This window comes from Argopecten irradians, chromosome 1, assembly GCF_041381155.1.
Source record: "Argopecten irradians isolate NY chromosome 1, Ai_NY, whole genome shotgun sequence".
Classification (NCBI taxonomy): Eukaryota; Metazoa; Mollusca; class Bivalvia; order Pectinida; family Pectinidae; genus Argopecten; species Argopecten irradians.
Window position 1 is genome coordinate 51,477,751 of NC_091134.1, and position 21,984 is coordinate 51,499,734.

General features: G+C 33.3%; 2 long non-coding RNA genes and 1 pseudogene across 2 annotated transcripts; 2 read left to right on the forward strand and 1 right to left on the reverse strand.

Annotated features, from left to right (window-relative positions):
• Nucleotides 1-276: 276 nt before the first annotated feature.
• Nucleotides 277-3,873, forward strand: LOC138310718 (uncharacterized). Its single transcript, XR_011206476.1, has 4 exons — nt 277-446; nt 822-902; nt 1,286-1,319; nt 3,475-3,873. It is a non-coding gene; the product is annotated as an uncharacterized lncRNA (long non-coding RNA).
• Nucleotides 3,874-5,368: 1,495 nt separating this feature from the next.
• On the forward strand, nt 5,369-10,674 carry LOC138310724 (uncharacterized). Its single transcript, XR_011206477.1, has 3 exons — nt 5,369-5,769; nt 6,167-6,200; nt 10,109-10,674. It is a non-coding gene; the product is annotated as an uncharacterized lncRNA (long non-coding RNA).
• A 553-nt stretch (nt 10,675-11,227) lies between these two features.
• LOC138331827 (sulfotransferase 1A1-like) lies at nt 11,228-17,853 on the reverse strand (annotated as a pseudogene).
• Between the last annotated feature and the right edge of the window lie 4,131 nt (nt 17,854-21,984).

Here is a 21,984-nt window from a genome sequence, read left to right on the forward strand (position 1 = left end):
TATATCATATGTGCTCTCATGAAGTGTTACTATATATTACTCACTCAATATTCTACCAAATTCTCCGCATCACAACATTGGTAGATATCATGATGCACTCAGAACTTCTAAAGCTTTTCTACAAAAGGAATACAAAATCCGCTTTACTGAGCGAGTGTGTCATATTTTTGCGTACAAGAATCGGGATAAGTATTTACAAATTTGTATAATTATTTTGTGGTTTATACCACATGACAGTCATGCTTTATATGGAGCTCTTCCGGGGTGTAATGCACATATGACATTGTGGTTTGCTACGTTACTTCATTCATACATTGGTGGATACATAGCAAGTGATGCTATATATACATGTACATAGATGCATAACTGACGGTATTCGTACAACCAGCGGGATTAACGAGGCAAGCAGATACCAGAATTTTAACTTTGATCGTAAACTATAGCAGGTGTGTAAATCATTGTTTTAATGTTTGGTAATTTTATAAAAGAGCTTGCAAAAGTCACACTACACAAACCGTCTTGCAATAGTATATTTAAGCTCAAACTCCGTCACATTTAACTTCGGAAATGTTCAATAGCCTAAACACTGGCTGTCGATTTGCAGAATGTAACACACTATGTGTTATCTCAATTTGAATATCTTCACTTGTATTTTCGTTCAAATACATAAATGTAAATTCATAATTTTGAATTTGTCGTAGTGGCCGAGTACACATTACCTTAAATATTGGCTCCATGTTGTGATCCACGTTTATATATCTCTTTCTTTGATTTTAATGAAATTACATTTTTACGTCATAAATTGTTTTCTTCATTTTCAGTGCATCAAGTATTTTCAGTTCAAACGGAGCAAAAACTGTCCTTGAGTAAATAACAATTTTCCTTTTGACAAAGAAACCATGGTAAGCATATCAGCTCTGGATTCACGAATAATAATTTTAGTAAAGCACAATGCATTACCGTAATAGCAATAAACCAATACCAAATCAAATTATATATTTCTACAGCAACTTATGAAGAACAAAAAAGGATAATAAAATGTCCCTTTGGAGTAAGCGTTTATTGACGATACCAATCGAACACATGGACGAGTCCTGTTAGGCTCCGATCTAACAAAAAATTGAGTTTATAGTAAAAGACGACAACATATTACATCTCAAAGACATGTCTTTCATGTTAATTTCGACCCAATACAAATTATTAAATCACAAATAAACATATAGGCTACTTTACTATCAACCACCATATAGAAGTTTGATTGTATCTTGTTTTAATCATCTTTCAGACAGAAGGCAAGGTCTTTACGAAAGACGTAGAAGGTATGTAAGTATAGAACAAATAGGAATACAAATCATCTCAGTGGGCCTAAAACATTAAAAGGGTACCTTTGGTTATGTACAGTTCGGGCGCCAGTAGGATACGACTCCCTGTTGTATAAGGGAAACGATCCCGGTTGTCCTTAGTTCTTTCCGGAGTTTTTAGATATATATTTCCTGTTGCATCACCTCTAAATTGTCAGTGGTGAGGCGGAAAGTGTGGTATGTGGCCACTTATAGGTGTCATCGGTGACTTTGTGCTAAAGAGAACTCATTGGAAATCATAAAATTTAAAAAAAAAATGCGCCCATGCCTGATACAATCATTTGGTGTTTCAAATGGCGCAAATAATATAATATAATATAATGCATATATAAATATTATATTATTCATTATATATATTATTTATTGTATATATATTTTCATTTGCGGAATATGGATATGGCATTTTAATTACGATGTAATGCTTCAGTATGACTACACCAGTTCAAGATAATTGTATGACATGAGAACCATTGAAATTATAAAGAAGATGAATTGATTTAACATAATATACCCCGGTATATTATGCATGCTGCCCGGCTTATATCAGGGGTGGTAATTTGGACATAATCAGTGGACTGGGGAGCCTTCGAGCAAATGAGATTTCTTAACAAAATATGATTTGTGGATCTCAAAACCCATATTTTTTTCTATGCTAAATTTATTAAGTTAAACCGCCAATATTTTGCTTCCACATGTGATCGATACACCAAATATAAGTATGGTTTAAAGGTTAGCCTGGTAAAATTACTCGGTGCATGCATATAGTTTACTCCTTGCAATATGATTGAAGGAAGGTCTGTATGCATCATGGAAAACCTTACTAAAATATGTCTCACTGTTGACGCGTTGCGGCAGATTCGAATCATATCTCTTTTACCAAATTATATTTAAGCTTATTAGTGTATATTTCTGTTCCATCCTTTTTGTTTGTCCGGAATTGACAAAACAAATCCAACATTGAGTTTTGATTTACTTTGACAAGAAAATTGCGGTTGGATCATATCTCACAAAGTCAACGAGTCACGTATGATAAATTGCATGTTGGGCTTATCGTTATTATGATAAAAAAGAACACAACAATTCAAATATATATTTACCTGAATTATTAATTTGGCGAAAGTGGACACGGCTTTATGAATTGTTTGGGATACCACAAATGGTAACTATTTGAATTATCAATGAAGCCAATATCTCCATATAAACACAAAACACACAAAAGTCTTTAGACCAGTAAATTTAATTAAACAAAATCAATTTTTCTTCAAAAATCTTTCAGTATTGTAAATTAAAATGTTCATATTACTTATGTAATGAAATGTTTTACACCTGACCCCGAAAACGAAGGTCGAGTGCATAATTATTCCTATCAATACCAAAGTTTTTTGCTGCGCATCGCCACTCTCAAGGAAAAGGTCACAGAACCCTCTCTTGAATAAAGCCGTGCCGTAGTCTCCTTGTTGTGTAGTTAGCAGACGAACTAAAAAGCACAAAAACGTAGGTGATGAGACGAGTAGTAGATTGAAGCAACATTGTCTGATACCCTTCGGAAAATAACCACCATTATGAAAGACAACAGTTGAATAACATTCATATAAAAAGGGAGATGGTGGGTGGGAAAAATATTTGTTGTGAATAGAATTTGTAAATGGTTTTATGACCAACAGAGTACAGACAAAATTCACCGGCAACCCTCTTGCAATTATTTATAAAGGAACTGCTCAGAATGAAGCATAACAAAGGGGAGAGCACTTTGATCATACAAAATTTAACCAACTTGTCACGTACGACACTTCTATTCCACGATTAGTCACGTACGCCAGAAAGTACAATTGGACCTCTAAAAGGAGGCAATTCAACTTCTTTTAACCATAACGCTGTCTATTTAAAAAAGCAATAGACGGGATTATTTCAATAGTTATATCGATGTATTCGTATATCTTTTTTGGCAATAACTTTTCTTTATCAAAATATGAGTAGTAAACAGCATAATGCTTTCTTCGAAATTAACTAGTATGAGCTATACTAAGTATACCTGTTTCATTACACATTTCTTATCTAACATGTAATAGTTTACTTTGTTTACCGTTTTTGTTAATTTGTTAATCTTTTTCAGAACTTCGACGTGAAAATGAAGAACTTAAGAAGAGGTTGTACTGCTTCATTTGTCGTACCCGCCGTAAAGTTGTATTGTACATGTGGTGTAAACATATCGTTCTGTCTGAACTGTGCGATAAAGACAAAAAGACATGCATCATTTGTGGAGAATTGATACGTGCTTCATTCCCTGTTAGGTTATAAAGCCAACCAATTACAGTGTATGGTATTTAATTAAGGCTTCACGTCCGTTCAATATGATACATGATTCGTAAAACAAATGAGCAAATTGAACCAAGGTTTAATTTGTGGCTTTGACATTTAAAACTTAATTAAATTTGCAATTAAAACTCCATGTACTGCAAACGTACTTATTTTAACGTAGTTACATTTTAGCGCAATTGTGAAAATTTTAAATTATGATTTAATAGCGCGGATATAAATAAGCGCAATTTGGTGGCTTGATATAGGTAACAAAGATATAGCGGTATAGATAAATAACCGCTTCAAATACTTTAAAAATGACTACGTTCACAGTATAAGCTATATATTTTTGAGATTGCAAGGATGGTATTATGATTTGTTCATGACATCCCATTGTCTTTAAATAAAATACGGACACGGGACATCGAATCTGTTTATAAGGCCACATCATTTATTTAACTATTAGTTATGATATTTTATTCATTCGTTTTTTTATCTATGGTGCCATCTCTGTTTGTGATTTTCCGTGTGCAATGGACTTAATTCACTCCATTTATGAACAATAAAATCTTCCCGATTTTCAAATTGATTAAAAGGCTGGTAAAATCCTGACATCTAGCATGCACGTGAAGTGTATCAAAGCAACATAAAACGTAAAGAGCGCATAGAGAAGAAATTGTACATTTTATGTAAGTCTACGGGTGAAAACATACCTACTGATTTCCACATTTTCCTTATATCGGATAATTCGTCTGATATTTGATATAAAATATATATCATGTATTCTCGTATTCACTGTATTTGCCTTTTCTGTATTTCTCAATGCAATACATTGTTAAAGTATAGATAAAACGATAGACTACTTATAAGTTAAAACAGTTACTGGAATATTATGTAATAAAGTTCATGCCATTGTGGGACTGGTGTGTGCCGAAGAGACTGATAGCCACCCATGTTAATATAAGCTGAATATATGAACCCAGTACCTAGGGCTGTTAAGTAGCTGTATAGTGAGGAAATATTTCACTTACAGTTGGGACAGTAGTCCGTCGTCTATCAACCTCAACACCATTAAATAATAGTGACAGTAACACTTATTGGGTCAATCCAATTTAAAAACAAAAAGGAAAAATACATACATTACTTATGTATTTAGGTTGTCAAACTTCCTTGTAAAGTGCGGTTTCTTGCCTTCCGGATATAAGTATAAACTTCCCCAGACGGATGGTACATAAAATAATAAGCGGAATGCACGATTATGTCACGTGAGACATCATCAGGATCACCTCGCCCGTGAATCGGTGTCTTGCATCGGACAGTAAAACCGAACACACGTGATTATATTACCGTAAGTCAATTTATTATGCATCATATATGTTTGCCATTGTATACTGTATGCATCATTTTTGTTTGCCATTGTATACTGTTTGAGAGAGCATATGTATCTTTATAATATTTACAACAAGTTTATCACATGATTTTTCATTGTGAAAGATGGATAGTTATGGGAAAAAAGTATGTATCACTTTGTCGCATTTTTGTGGTTTAATTCCATATATAAGACAATCATGCTTTATATGAATCTCTTCCGGGCTGACCTTAAGTATCACACAGTGGTGGGTTTGCTCAGTTACTCCAGTGGAATTAACGAGCTAAGCAGTGACTAGTATTTTGACGTTTGATTACTGCAGGTGAGTAAAGCTTAAATATTGTAAAAGGCCTCGAGAAAGACGAACGGTGCAGACTATCGTGCCATAGTATATTTGTGCACAAAACTATGTCACACTTCGAAGACGTTCTTTTGCCTAAAACATTGGTTCCCAGTTTGGAGAAATAAATTGATAATGTGTTATATCAAGGTGAATAAATCTTTTGGTAATTATTTCGATGATATGTGCCGTAGTGTCCGAGTCCATTTTACCTTAACTATTGGTTCCATGCTATGATTCACGTTTATGAATCTCTTTCTGTGATTTGAATGGAATTGCATTTTTACATCATAGATTGTTTTTCTTCATTTTCAGATCATTTAGTACTTTTTGTACAAACAGAACATAAACTGTCCTTGAGTAATAAACGTGCCAATTTTCCATTAGACAAAGAAACCATGGTAAGCATTTCAGCTTTAAATTCACATATAAACTTTATTAAGGCACAATGCAATATCGCAATAGAAATCAAACTTAACGACATATTGCATCAGAAAGCTATGAAAAGCCAAAAGGATGCACTGTAATACAATGACCCGTTGGAGTAAACGTTCAGTGACGATACAATGTACCAATCAAACAAATGTACGAGTCCTGCCAGACTAACAAACACATAAGTTTACAGTAAAAGACGAGGCATATTATGTATCAAAGAAATACCAATGTCTTTCATTGAACTTTCACGGTATTTTTCGATCCAGTACCTTGCGCATTATACATATATAAAAAAGACAGGCTATCTTACTTTCAACCACCATATGGAAGTGTGATCATATCTTGTTTAAAACAATCTTTCAGACAGAAGGCAAGATCTTTACAAAGGACATACAAGGTATGTATATGGCAAATATGATTACAAAATCACTTTAGTGTGCTGCTTTAAACATGATAATGGTAGTTATGTAGTAAGTGTACCGGACGGATACGACTTCTTGTTGTATAGGGGGAACGATCCCGGTTGTGCTTACACTTTCCGGCGGTATGAAATATATATTTCCTGTTGTATCTCAACTAAAGTGTCAGTGGTGAGGCGAAAAGTGTGGTGTGTAACCACTTATAGGTGTCATCTGTGACTTTGTGCTAAAGACGATTCATTGGAAATTATAAATCTCGAAAATCGCACCCATGTCTGAAATAAATCATCTGGTGTTTCAAATGGCGCAAAATAATACATATTATATCATATTATTCATTTTATATCTATATTGTATACATCAAAGAAACACAATTTAACAAAGGATGAAAATCGATTGATTATTACTTGTGCGTATCCAGGCCTCCTTGGAAAATGGATATGTCATTTTAATTACGATGAACTGCTTCAGTACGATTACACCTATTCGATATGATTGTATGACAATAGAACCATTAAAATTATGGACAAGATAACTTGCTTTTTCACAATATTCCCTGTTACTTCGTGCATGTTGCCTGGACTATATCAGGGGAGGTAATTTGGACATAATCATTAGACTGGAGAGCCTTCGAGTAAATTAGATTTCTTAACAAAGCTACAAACAAAATATGATTTGTGGATTTTAAAACCCATATTTTTTTTCTATGCAAAATTTTATTTTTATTATTAACTTAAACTTGAGACGAAGTCTCATGTGACCTATTCTAATCGCCTTTTGCCCGTCGTCGTGCGTCGTGCGTCGTCCGTCGTGTGTTCGTAAACAATTTACATTTTCGACTTCTTCCCCAAAACCGCTGAAGCAATTTCAATGAAATTTTGCACAAAAAATCTTATGCATAAGGCCAATCACAATTATAAATTACACGACCCCACCCCCAGGGGGCTGTGGGAGGGGCCAAAAGGGGTGAAATTGACTAATATTTCAAAAATCCTCTTCTTCACTCAAAGATGTGGTAGAATCAAATACTCTACATAAATAGGTGGCAGTGTACAGAAGATTTGAAAAATTCAGCAAAATAAAGTGCAGACTTTAATTACATTTTTGTATGTACACACAACTTATTAACCTTAAATAACATCTATATAAAAGTACATATATTTTTAATCTTAACATTTGCAATTGCTATGCAGAGTTCAGTTTTGGACAGGTCTGTTTTTTGTGGTTTTGTGAGCCTGTAAAAACCATGGTAACCAAATTTTTTTTAAATGCAAAAAATTAGGATTTTCAACCCAAAGTTACACCCCTTTTAGGAGAAATTGTTTTCTTGAACACAGTTTAAACCATGCACCACTGCCGTGATAGCGGAACTGAGCCTATTTCGACATAGGTATATCATTAAACTTTTGAGCAATCTTACCTCGTACCCCGGCTATCAATTTCTGCTGCTACAGTATTGAGTTTTTCTATCTTAGACGCACATTCGGATTCCCTCTAAACCATTAATCTCGAATCCATTTTTGGGAATTTATTTATGCAAATGTGAAGCCTGCATATAATTCTCTAGATTGAATTCACCAATTTTAGGACATATACATTTTTTATTTTTTTTATGCATATAATAAAACAGGGGCTTTCTGCTTAATAAAAATCTCACCCATGGCCATTCGGTCTTATTGTACACTGCTACCATAGGAAGGTCCTCTACAAAAATTGTGAATTATATGACCCTGGGGTCTCAGGTTTCCCCCTGGGGAAGGGGTTAACTTTACAATAGTTTATATAGTGAAACCCATTTTGGAACATTATTTGGTCATTTATAATAGGAAATTAGTCAAATGTTGTCAGAATTATCCCTATGAGATGGCCATTTAATCGTTCTTCACAAATTTTCCATGACTGACCCCCAAGGCCTTAGGGGCGGGGCCAAAAGGGGTCAAATAGGCTTAAACTTAAAAATTCTTCCTCTGAAATTCTGGAACTGTAGAATCAAATACTATTTATAAATGGAGAGTTCTAAAGGTAGTTTAAAACAATGGTGAATTATATGACCCAGGGGTCTCATGTTTCCCCCTGGGGAGGGGGGAGGGTCAAGTTTACAATAGTTTATATCGGAAAAACACATTTATAAACATTATTTGCTTTGTTTTCATAGGGAATTAGTCAAACCAGGGGCCAGAGGGGCGGGGCCAAAAGGGGTAAAATTGGCTTACTTTTCAAACATCTTTCTTCTGAATTTACAGATTTGATGGAATCTAATACTCTTCATAGATTGAAATGTCTTAAGGTCCTTTACAAAACATGTTAATTTCATGGCCAATGGATCTCAGATTTTCCACTGGGGAGGGGGTCAAATTTACTATATATAGGAAAAACACATTTGTGAACATTATCTGTTTAGTTTTAATAGGAAAGGAGTCAATCTGGATTTTAATTATTAACCTGAAAAAGCATTTTAACACCATATCCGTATTGGTCTTGGCTGACCCCAGGGACTAGAGAAGCGGGGCCAAAATGGGTCAAAATGGCTAAAATTTCAAAAATCATCTTCTGAATTCACAGATTTGATGGAACCAAATAATTTTCATAGATTAAAAAGTGAAATTCGTTGACTGATGAGGAAAGTTAATCTCGTGCAAATGTTACATTAATAGCTTCGCAGTTCAGTTCTTTTGCACGAGATTAATTTTCTTTGTCAGTCAATGCAAGCAAATGCAAGCAACAAAAGTGAAAATCAATCCTTAAATAGCGCCAAAAGTTTCGTATAATAACACCAAAGTTTCGCGTAATAATGCCAAAGTTTCCCTTTCGTATAATAACGCCAAAAGTTTCGCATAATAACGCCAAAGTTTCGCGTAATAACGCTAAATTTGTTTTATAATAACGCAAAAGTTTCACGTAATAACGCCAAAAATTACGAATAAAAACGCCGAAGGTTTCGCGTAATAATGCCAAAAGTTTTGTAATAAGGCCAAAGTTCCGCGTAATCACGCAAAAGTTTCGCATAATTACGCAAAATTAATTATTTGTTTTACCGAAATGAGCCCAATTTAGTCCTTACAATCTAATTGAAGAAAGGTCTGTATGTATCATGACAAACATTATGCCACACTGTTGACGCGCAATGAAAAAGGGTAAAAACATGTACGTTTCGGGGGTAAAAGTACGGCAGATTCGGATCATATCTCTTTTACCAAATTATCTTTAAAGATGCTCCACCGCTGACAAATGTTATTTTTTCACTATCATAAACAGGATCAGACGATTTGGTATTTTTCTTCGGTTACAAAAATTACTTACTTTACACCATTACCACCATTGGAAAGTTTGAGCTTCTAATTTCTAAAAATCCGTGGTACTATGTTCTATATAGTTCTGACTGTGCATGCACCAAAAGAAAATTAAATTATTTTATATCATTTTTTTGTGTTAATTAGACATATATACACGATTAAACACCAATTGTTGTTCAAATGATGGGAATCATTTATGGTCTGTCGGCGTTGGAGCATATTTAAGCTTAAAAGTGTATATTACTGGTGTTCCATCCTTTTTGTTTGTCCCGATTTGACAAAACAGATTGATTTACATTGAAAAGCAAATTGCGTTTAGATCATATTTCACAAAGTCAACGAATCACGTATAATAAATTAAATGTTAGCCATATAGATCTAGTTATTATTTCAATAGATAAAGTGTATATCGTTTTTGGCAAATAATGTTTTTTATCAAAATAGGAGTAATAAACAGTGTAATGTTTTCTTCGAAATTAACTAGTATGAACTATACTACGTATACCTATTTCATTACACATTACTAATCTTATGCGTAATTATTTACATGTAATTTGTTTACCTTTTTTGTTAATTTGTTAATCCTTTTTCAGAACTTCGACGGGAAAATGTAGATCTCAAGAAGAAGTTGTACTGCTTCATTTGTCGTACCCGCCGTAAAGTTGTATTGTACATGTGGTGTAAACATATCGTTCTGTGTGAACTGTGCGATAAAGACAAAAAGACATGCATCATTTGCGGAGAAATTATACGTGCTTCATTCCCTGTTAGGTCATAGATGCTCGTCATCTAAATGCTTACCATCGCTACAGAATCTTTGTGGTTATCATCATTTCGAAGGTCTATTTTTCATTTAAGTGGTTGTTCCCTTTATAACTATTTATGTACAAAGTACGCAAGGCTGATAAACTATGATATAAATTATTGTATTATACTTATAAAATTACAACTTAGATGTGACTAGATACTCTACTGATACATCGTGGTTAGATTCTTATCTGATTGAAATCCTACACTCAAATAAAGCAACAACACAAAGAGAGAGAGGACACCAGACTATTAAAGAAACGATTGCACGAATGTTATTTATAGTTTTAAAAGATGCACATTATGCGACATCAATATGACTTGATTTTATTTCTGATATGCCATAAGTGAAATAAGTGAAACAAGTACTTATGGCGGTATAAACATAAGCAGTATAAAGAAGACACGTGGGATAACATATCTGATTTCTTATCAGACAAACGACTCGAAATTTAGTCACAGGTATATATACCGATAAGAAAACATCAAGAATTATAAGTGAGAAAAATATGTCACTCTACACTTTGAACGAATACGTAGCATGCGCTTTTGTGTTTGTGCATTGACCGTGACGTTGAGTGACGACTGATTTCCCTTTGACATCCGCCGGCGCACCCTTTGATGTAGCCAGGCTTACCGTCTTATTTTCTGAAGCGGGCCGTCATTTCATGAGCTGTCGCACTTTTTAAATGAAAATTATAGAATTTTCTTCTAAATCTCCGCCCTTAAACCAATGACTGGACATCGTGAAAATTATTAATATTTACATTGTTGTTTCTTTTGACTCGATAAGACAGGTATTTGTTGAGAAAAATGTTTTTTATTCCCTGTTCATAGGCGTCTCGCGTTGTGTTTACTAGTGTAAAGAGACAGTGACAAATCCTTTTCACTTATAAATCCTGGGAAAACATATATGTTTCTTTTTAGGTTAATATCCTAGCGCTATTTGACAAATATAATTACAGTGTGTCTATATCTAATAAGATGCATAGATATTACCAATAATCGTTCGGAACATGTCTTTATACAATTATTATGATTGACCAACCTCCTATTGTATACAAACATATACATATTGCAATACTACACATTTTTGTACTTTGTAATTACTAAATCAAACTTCGTTCTATTCATAAACAAACTCGAGGTTTACTCCTTCGTCAGTCATCTTTTCTTTTTATATAGCATCAAACTGTATGTTTTGAGCTACTGTGAACATGTTCTTCCAGTCACCGATGATGCCTAAATCGAAATAACATAATTACAATTATGTATTATATAAATGCATTAGTCCATGTTTTCGAATTTTAAATTAATAAAATATCAAGCAAATATGATAAATTCATCATTGATTGTATTATGCATGAAATTGTTAGTAATATAAAATGAATAAATTAAACGCTTAAATTTCTGTTCATCTAAACGAAGCAAAGACTATTTTTAGCATCGTATATTTGGATGCTTGTTTTATCGTCATGAACGTAGAAAAGTATTCTTTCAAAACTTGATACAATGTTATACGTGTGCAGAAAAGTATAGGTTACGAAAGGACGATTTAAGCGACTTCTGAAAGTCTAGAAAGAAATAAAACCAATACATACCTGGAAATGTACAAAAATACCCATATATGTAGTTCATATCTACCAAAAATCTACCAGCAGTTTCTATTCACCAAATCGATTTCCAAAACATAATAGCCAAAACGCACAGATTGTTTTCCAATCAATATTACATTTACCTTTTCTGTAAATCGGAAGTCTCCCATTATCTCCCTTGTGTTTCCGTAACTCACGTTCGCCAATAGATGTCTATAGAAAGCCATAGCTGCCTTATATTATAAATGTCCATTATATGATACGATTTCATCGTTATATGATACAAAAATCATCATTATATGTTACGATATTGCCATTATATGATATGACTTATCATTATATGATACGAATTTATAATTATATGATGCGATATCATCATTATATGATACGATATCATCATTATATGTTACGATATTGCCATTATATGATATGACTTATCATTATATGATACGAATTTATCATTATATGATACGAGTTCATCATTATATGATGCGATATTGGCATTATATGGTACAAGTTGTAATTATATGATGGGATATTTACATTATATGATAGGATACTGTCATTATATGATACGATATTGCCATTATATGATACGAATTCACCATTATATGATACGAATTCACCATTACATGATACGATATTGTCATTATATGATACGAATTCACCATTATATGATACGAATTCACCATTACATGATACGATATTGTCATTATATGATACGAATTCACCATTATATGATACGAATTCACCATTACATGATACGACATTGTCATTATATGACGGGATTTCGTCATTCTGATAAACTGACATTATATGTCGGGATTTCATCATTATATGATACCATTTCACCATTATATGCTAGTAAAATATGCTAATGAGAAGCGTTCACGTTTCATTAAGGCTATTGCGTTAATATTAACTCAACAACATTAATTTTGAATGGAAATCTTTGGCATAAATTTGCGAATTGAATTCACACAAAACTGAACTGTAGAGTCAAGTTTTGATGACTTATAATGTATCATAAGTTATATTGCAATAAAAATTCAGCTTTAGCAACCTTCTTCCTTTTTGTGATTTGTACTTTTCCCATAAAATCCGACTCTTTGATTTGACTAATTCGTTAATTTATGCCAAAGATTTCCATTCAAAATTTATGTTGTTAATATTAACATGGAATTTAATTGAATATTTTGAATGGTATAAACATATTTATCAAGTTAATTGAGAAAAAAAATCCTCTGCAATAGCCTTAATGGCATCTATTCATTATCAAGGTCATAGGTCAAAGATTTTTTAAGTACTTTAACAAATTTATGATTATCATTTTTAAAAAAAGTTGAAGACCGAGAACTTCAGTTGTCAGGCTAGCCGCCTCTGTCTCCGGACGCCGATGCAGGTGCACAGGTGAAAAATTGTACCGGCCCTGGTCACGTGAACGCTTCTCATTAGCATATTTTGCTAGCATATAATGGTGAAATGGTATCATATAATGATGAAATCCCGTCATATAATGTCAGTTTATCAGAATGACGAAATACCGTCATATAATGATGAGATCGTATCATATAGCACTAAATTCGTATCATATAATGTTGTTATCACATCATATAATGGTGAATTCGTATCATATAATGACAATATCGTATCATATAATGGTGAATTCGTATCATATAATGACAATATCGTATCATATAATGGTGAATTCGTATCATATAATGACAGTATCCTATCATATAATGTAAATATCCAATCATATAATTACAACTTGTACCATATATTGCCAATATCGCATCATATAATGTTGAACTCGTATCATATAATGATAGATTCGTATCATATAATGATAAGTCATATCATATAATGCCGATATCGTATCATATAATGATGAAATCGTATCATATAATGATAAATTTGTATCATATAATGATAAGTCATATCATATAATGCCGATATCGTATCATATAATGATGAAATCGTATCATATAATGATAAGTCAAATCATATAATGACAATATCGTATCATATAATGATGAAAACGTATCATATAATGGACATTTATAATATAAGGCAGCTATGGCTTTCCAATAAATGTCGCATGTTCTTTCTTCAGATTTTCGAACGAAACGGCTTACCCAACCTTCTTCAGGAATGACATATCATGTTCCACTTCCAAAAACTCTATTCGCTATTCGCACTATATTTTGATACAAATTCTGCAACGATAGGTGGATATACAAGCAGTGTATACATTTGGTTCTAAAATAAAATAAAATGTATAATTTGATTTTATTCATTTTTAAAATTTTAATTAATTAAAATTATAACAGAAATGCTGAAGAGATAAAGATATGCATTATGAAGCAATATGAATACACTTAGGTGGTAGTATAAAATGTTTACATTTCCTTTTTGCCCTATTCCTAAATTAATTTATATTTTACCTGTTTCAAGTCTTCGTATCTTAGACAAAGTATCTTTAAATCAGGATTTGTCAATATCGAGTTTCATTCCCTTGTATGAGTGAGCCATGATCCACCAGACCCTATGGCTTGAAACAAAAGGTGAAAAGGTGTAAGTGAATATTAAATACAGTTAGTTTTAGTAACGTATGTGTGGTAAACCCTGTCCATCTCTATGCTTAACGCATACTTTATGGATTTCTGTCGCATTCACTTGTACCGCGTTCTGTCTATATGGAAAGTATGCCATTGTTTTACATTGTAACTAAAATACATCGCATGAGACACATTTATTTAAATGTCTGTATATTAATAAGTAGTATATTTCATAAAAATCGCATTGCAGTCCATGGCTGCCAACTTTCTTTCGCGACTACTGAACTATCTCCGTTTCAAAACCTTATCGCGGAGAATAAGTTTCGCAGATTTAAATTTTAACGGAAATACCTTTGAATCCAATTACGCAAGAATTCTTGATGATATCAGTTCGCGAAGATAAACTTTCGCGAATTTACCTTGATCGCGAAATTCGCGAAAATAAATCGCACGCGAAGGAAAGTTGGTTTACAGTATATTTTCAAAATGAGAATTTTAAGTTTGTCAGGAAAGATAAAGACATGTATGATATAACACAGATGGTGAAGTTTCTAATCCAACGTAATGTTATCTTACATTCTTCACTTAAGAAGTGCTTTAAGAATCCATCAAAGCTTCCCACATATTCATGGGTCTTTACTTTACATAAGAACGCGTAATATGAACAAGCAACACCTTTTGGATTCCGAAGAACATAAATCACTTTCATGTTTCCTTCTGCAGCAGCCTTAGGTATGAATGGAAAAGTCATATGCGTGTGGAGCAGTTTCGGCGACATCATATCATCGAACATGCTAAAGGCATTAAATTCAAGGATTTCCGGAGTACCGGAGTATCGTAGGTTTTTAGTTTGGGTCATCCTGGCTAAATTGTAAACCCAATGTGTGCCTGAAACACGTAATAATAAAGATAATTTCCTATTAGTTTTAATGATTTTGTTTTCACGGTCTTAACATCAAAGGATTCAGATTCTTCTATTTTGACTCCAATAATTCAATATTTTATACATTGAATTTGACAAGTTTTTTTTTATGAAAGTTCGCATTCCATTGTATTAAAACAAAACAATCAATATTAAATATAATAAATGAGATTCTGTCAATCATATAAATCCGTTGGTATGGTCATGTGTTGCTATCTTGAAATAACTGACTTGGAAAATCAATATTCTTGTACCTGTTGACTGTATTCGATACGATAGAATTAGTTTATGTTTTTAGCTACATGCCTGATTTGGCAAATGTGCATAGCAATACATTGCCGGGCCTATGTGGTAGTGCGGGGTATACCATTCAGATGGGCTCCAACATCGCCTGGAGTGTCAGGATGGAAAGTCCGACCACAATACCTCTTAAATGTTTTAGCATTCCCACTATCATCGGTCTTAGTAACATAAGTCTGCAAAAGAAATGAAAAAAAGTGAAATGCATACAGTACAATTTATAGTATGTGCTATATATATGGTTTGTACTTTTTTCCGAATTCAAATTCTCGTGATAGCAGCGTATCTTTATTGAATATAATTATTGTTTGAACAAATTACTATTAATCAAACTTCAATGAGTCTAGCTTTTTATATGTCGTGCTTTGCTATATAATGAGGAAGGACATATATTTCAAATCAAAGTGATAGTTTTATGTATCAATATTAACGGTTTAACGGTTAGTTTTAAAAAAAATCAATATAGCATGTAAATAATAATACATCACATCACTCTCTCTTTATTACAACTCATTCATCCACACCCGCTCAAATTAAATAACTAAAAAATAATATTATAGTTAATTCATTTGATAAAGTCAAATTTTAGTATTTTAATAAAGAAAATAAAACATCAAGGGAAACAACTCTTTGACTGGACTGAATTATTTTAAGGGCTACGCCCGCGCCCGCTATTAATCTTACTTACCCTCTATGACTTCATAGCTTTATAACTAATAGTATAAGGTTTCCAACCCATTTGACATTCGTTTAAGCACTTTGAATATCTTTCTTCCAAAGCGCTAAGAAAACTTCATTATGATCGGCCACAATATCTGAATAGACTTTCTGTGAGTGGAAAACGTTAATGACACAGATCATGTAAAGTAATATGTATATAGCCAACGGACCCCAACCTAGTGAAGATTGATAACGTAGATACATACTGTAACCGGCGACGGATAGGTAGTGATCCGTTCAATTTTTATGTATGTTTCACACGATAGGCAGTGATCCGTTCAGTTGGATTCAATTACAAGAAATCTTTTTTTAAAACCCGAATACTTGTAAGAATGCAAAGTAAAAGCATGGGTATATGACCAACACTAACAACAACACAGTATGTAGCTACTACATATTGATTTAAAGTTTGTAAGAAACTTTATAGTTGTGGACAAATATATCACGTTTCTAAACGTATATATATATATAATTATTTATTAACATTTTTTTTTAGATTTATACATAATTTTTCAAACCAAATTAAAAATTGAGTATATCTCACTTTAATGAATATGCATAATATTTTGAACACTCTTTTCATTTTCTACGAACAATTTTGTTTTAATTTCCAAGAATAGGTATATTATTTTATGAACATTGCGACACTTCACGTTTTATAAATAATTTATGATTTTCAATGATCTTTAAAACAAATCTCTCGGCTAATCAGATAACTGAAATATTATTAAAACGGGTATTTTGTAATTCCAATTTATAATGAAATTTGAGCAAAACATAAGTATCAACTAACAATGTGGATTCAACAATAGTGAAATAGACATGTATATCAATATCAATATATTTGATTTTTTTCTCTCATACTTTAACGGATAATGGTGAAAATTCAGTCGTTAAGAAGCATTATTATTCGACGTCATCTCATAGACATCGCAACACGTACAAGTTGTTGATGACGTCGTCAACAATGTCTGTCGCATTATTGATGAAGTTACAATATTGTCTTACGAAAGTGTGAGCTGTCTTTTCATTTATCTTTTCTCTAGCAAACGCTGGTGAACTGTGTCAAGTATGGGAGAATCAACAATTTCTAATATTATATTATGGTATTTCACTATAATCAACATTAACCCATCATGTCTTACCAATCTCCATGAACGAACATCCTCGTTCACCAGTGTAAATCGTAATGGCGTTAGTATCAACATTTAAAGGGCTGCGTCGGTAAAACATTAAATGTCTGTTTCAACAGTCTTGTTGGTCGGATAAGATTGCCGCCTCAACATCTGTTGGGAACAACCAAATTACGAGACGTTGAGTGATGAATTATTCATGATACAGCAGCAATAACTCGGCCAATGTACCGAAATATAAACTGACGTCAGCGTGCGATTTACAGCTGGGACCGGGGTTGCTGGAGGATTCCATTCCATCTTTCAGTTGATTATATCGCTTTGTTGCTATAGACTGACAATCAACGAAGCAGCAAACGACACCAGATATATTATTCTGGTTTATTCATATGTGTAAAGGCCGTAACAACGTGTTGTTGGCAATTAAGCCGATAGGGGAGTAGACGGGACTATACTTATACTGCATAGTGACCAGCCTCTGATTCAGCTTGTAAACACTACCACATGGATCCAAACCACATGGTCAGTGTATACAATGTAGATGGTGAGGGAAGATTACTTCTAGCATAGAATATCATGCACACATATAATAACATTGTTTTATAAGTGGTAAAAGATATTTGTTTGATATGATATAGTGTTTAAAAGTTCTAATAAAGAAGTATATTTTGTAGCATTTTATTGAATGAAGCAAACAAACAGTACATCATTAAATGAAATTCCTTTCGTTATGGAATTATAATTAATGTTGTTTTTTATAATCAGGCTGCATACGATCAAACCTACTTTAGAAAACAACTAAACAAGTGAAGAGTTATATATGCATTTTCTTTATAAAAACATAATACAAAATTCAACGTTTATAAGGAATGTGCAATATGAACAATTTTGAATATATTATCCAAAGCTGCAATGGTTGTGATGCATTGAATAGATTACACTTCCTTCACAACATTCCTCTTTAACATGAAACTGATATTCCACGCCCTTTATTTCCCATCCGGTCAATCCTAAACAGACTGACCATCAGTCTCCCTCCAGACACATAGTAAGGAGGTTATAAATAACAAAACTAGGGCATCGGCTGATGGTGATGGAAATTCCCAGAGTTTGTGCAAGTTCTGATGCTTGAACACAAACAGGAGACAAAATATAGGATTTAGAAATTAGAGAGAACAATTGAAACAACAAACAAAGGATTCATTTGATTTGTGATTTAACAAAACAACGATGACCTAGCGAAAAATTGTTGAAGAATATACATATGTGGAGGGAAACGACATATCACAGAAAGGAAATATAAAAGCTGATAATTTACAAAGGAACGCTTAAATAATGATGGTTTTGATATTCCTTAACCACATAAATTTATTTTATGATGACTATCACCTCTAGAAACTAAAAGAAGTTGGTCATCAATGTGTTATACTGTGACATCATCCTGGTCTTTGGGTGAAATATGAACCGTTGACCAAAGCTCTGTGGGGTAATTTATTTGTATCATTAACATTAATGGATTATTGACAGTGCATAATGATGTGGTATTTACTCTGGTAATTGGATAAAACCTGTGTGAGACTCTGGATATTAGGCCAAAACCGAGATAAGGTAGGGTAACTTTTTACTCAGCATGCATAGCCTAGATCATAGCAACAGTGTGTCTGTAAGCATCCGCAGGGGTCTTTTCTTTAAAAAAAAGTGTTAGTGAAAAACATGAAATAAAAGAAAATCTTTCTCTGAAGTGAGAGCTGCTTAAATTTTGTATTTCCAGCCATTTCCCCCAAGTTGTGTCCTTTTTATACCCTTGCCTGGTCTTTAAAACTTCTTTTCGTTCACTGATGAATTAACCCGTTTATCAATAACATACGGTAAAGATCTGTTCAGTTCATCAGAACGAAGAACATTAGATTGATAAATCACTTCTTTAACTTTTGCACTGGATGTTGACTTACATCTATTTTGCTTTATTAAATACAATGCGGTTTTAATTCGCTCACGTTTGTTGTAATAAAAGCGATTTTACAGAAAATGGATTGATGATTTGATTTGTACAATAAAGTATTGGAAGATGGATTTACGATACGATGAAAGTTAACACATAGCATACAAACGTCAATACTCAACTTTGCCAAAAATCTCCGACGCCGGAATATCTTGGTTTAATGTGTAACAAATATTCTTATTAAATGTATTCGTTCTTCAATGGGTCACAGTCATCAGGAAGAATGTTCTTTTATTTGATCGTGTTACTTCGTGCAGATAATATTTTAAAGTGACCTCAGAATATCCAGAAATCCCCATTTGACTTACCTTATAGTGTGGTATAGTCATCCCCACACAAAGTTCGACTCTTGATGCTGTTCCAACATGATAACACCATACTAGTCAATCAATATCGGCTGTTTTTGTGTCATGCTAAAAATCATCTGTCGCTGATGCATACACTGTGCCATTCATTTACAAATTTACTCATATTGTGGTTTAAGACTCTTTCATAAAAAGGATAGGTATATTCTATCCGAGGATAACAACATGTAGTAAAACTCGAGGCTTGCCGAAGGTTTTTACAACATTTTGTGTTCCCGAGGGTAAAATGTCCCTATACTTATATGCGCATTATTATGAAAAGGTATTTTCTCACGCACCTCGACGTTTTGATACAATTTTACAATTATGATATTAGGGGAAATAGGTTCGAAGAAACCCGCAACTGCAAATCTACTTCATACAGGAAAAGTGCGTGGCATTTTTAATGCAAGTCTTCGTTGTTTGCATTTTCATAGTAACATCATGATACTTTTCTGGAATAAACATTGAATAGTAACGTTGTTGACGATGTGGTATTGCATGGATAACCATTTCTCCCATACTTCACAGGGATATCCCGTAATTGCTAGGGAAAAGATATATCTATCTTACACAAGGGGGGGGGGGGGGGCTGTAAGACAGCTCACACGCGTTAGACAATAACGTGACGTCATCAATACATGCAGCGTAAGTGCGGCGTGCATTGTAGATGACGTCATCAATATTGACGCATAAGGACGTTCCTGCGATAATGACGCGATGAAAAAGCTGAAAACCAACTGGAATTTTTATCATCTTTTCTTATGGGAGAAAAAGAATCAAACATGGGTCTGTCAAGTGAACAGGGATATCTCAACCCTCGTGAAAGATTTTGGCCGTCAACCCTCGGCAAGCCTCGGGTTGACAAGCCAAAAACTTTCACGAGGGTTGAGATATCCCTGTCCACTTGACAGACCCATGTAATTTTATTAGTCTTACAGCCTCAGGCAACATGAGTGTATTACACGGGATAAACCAGTATTACATTTGTAATGAGAGAAATATGTATACACCTTCGATTTGGGTATGGATTGTTGTATAGATTTATCAGCTATATGTTTTCTGCCTCTGGCGAATTTAAGACATCTTTTCTTATTCCTATTTTCATAAAGCTATATAATGAGTACAGTGTATATAAATACTAATACACTATTTGTAATCTATCCGCAACATAAACATGATTGTTTCTATAAGTGATCCTGTTACAACACGTAACGATGTTCAGTATATTGAGAGTGAGATAGATACATGTATATAAGGGGATATCTATGGGAATTCGATCGAGTCGCTACTTCTAGCCTAACACGTAAAGTTTATGATATACTTATCTCTTTTAAAACGGAAGGAAGTTGTTTTAAGAAATTACCACAAAATACCCTGTTTTCAAGAAGTCATTGGGACCACTGAGACCACTTGGAAACCGGAGTTTGTGAACTTTATACAGGATTAATTTCAATAGTGTACGTAATTTAAGTTATCTTACACTCTGCCTCAAGTGCCATGTGTAATAGAAATAAAGTTTCTTAACCTCGAATCGCCACATTTAACTCTGATGTTGAAGAAGTCATTATGGCCATTGAAAACTCATCAAAACTTTTTTTAATTAAACAAGAGGTTTTGTCACTGAATAAAATATGAATACGTAATTTTACTAAAGATTTACGTTAAGGGTCATGTGTAACCATTGTTTCAAGTATCGCGAAGTGTATGTTATAAAAGGATACTTCTGATAAGATCTCAGTAACATAAATGACTCCAAAATAGTCTGGTCCACAGGTCTATATTCATACGCTGATAGCACAACGATTGACCAACCAAGAACAGGCTATTTGAAAGATAACGATATACATGTGTATAGATCAAATGTGTTGTGTGTATCATTCCTTATAGGGCATTTACAAATGCATTCGAATGGGAACAGCAAGACATGTATCAAAACTGGACCGAAACGAGTATTTGCATTAAAATGAATATGAAAGACAAACTCTGTATCGTTAAGGATACAACGCATACAATTTAAGACGGTATCTTACTTTTACCTAATCAATACCAACATAATTTATTTTCAAATATCATGGATTTTGA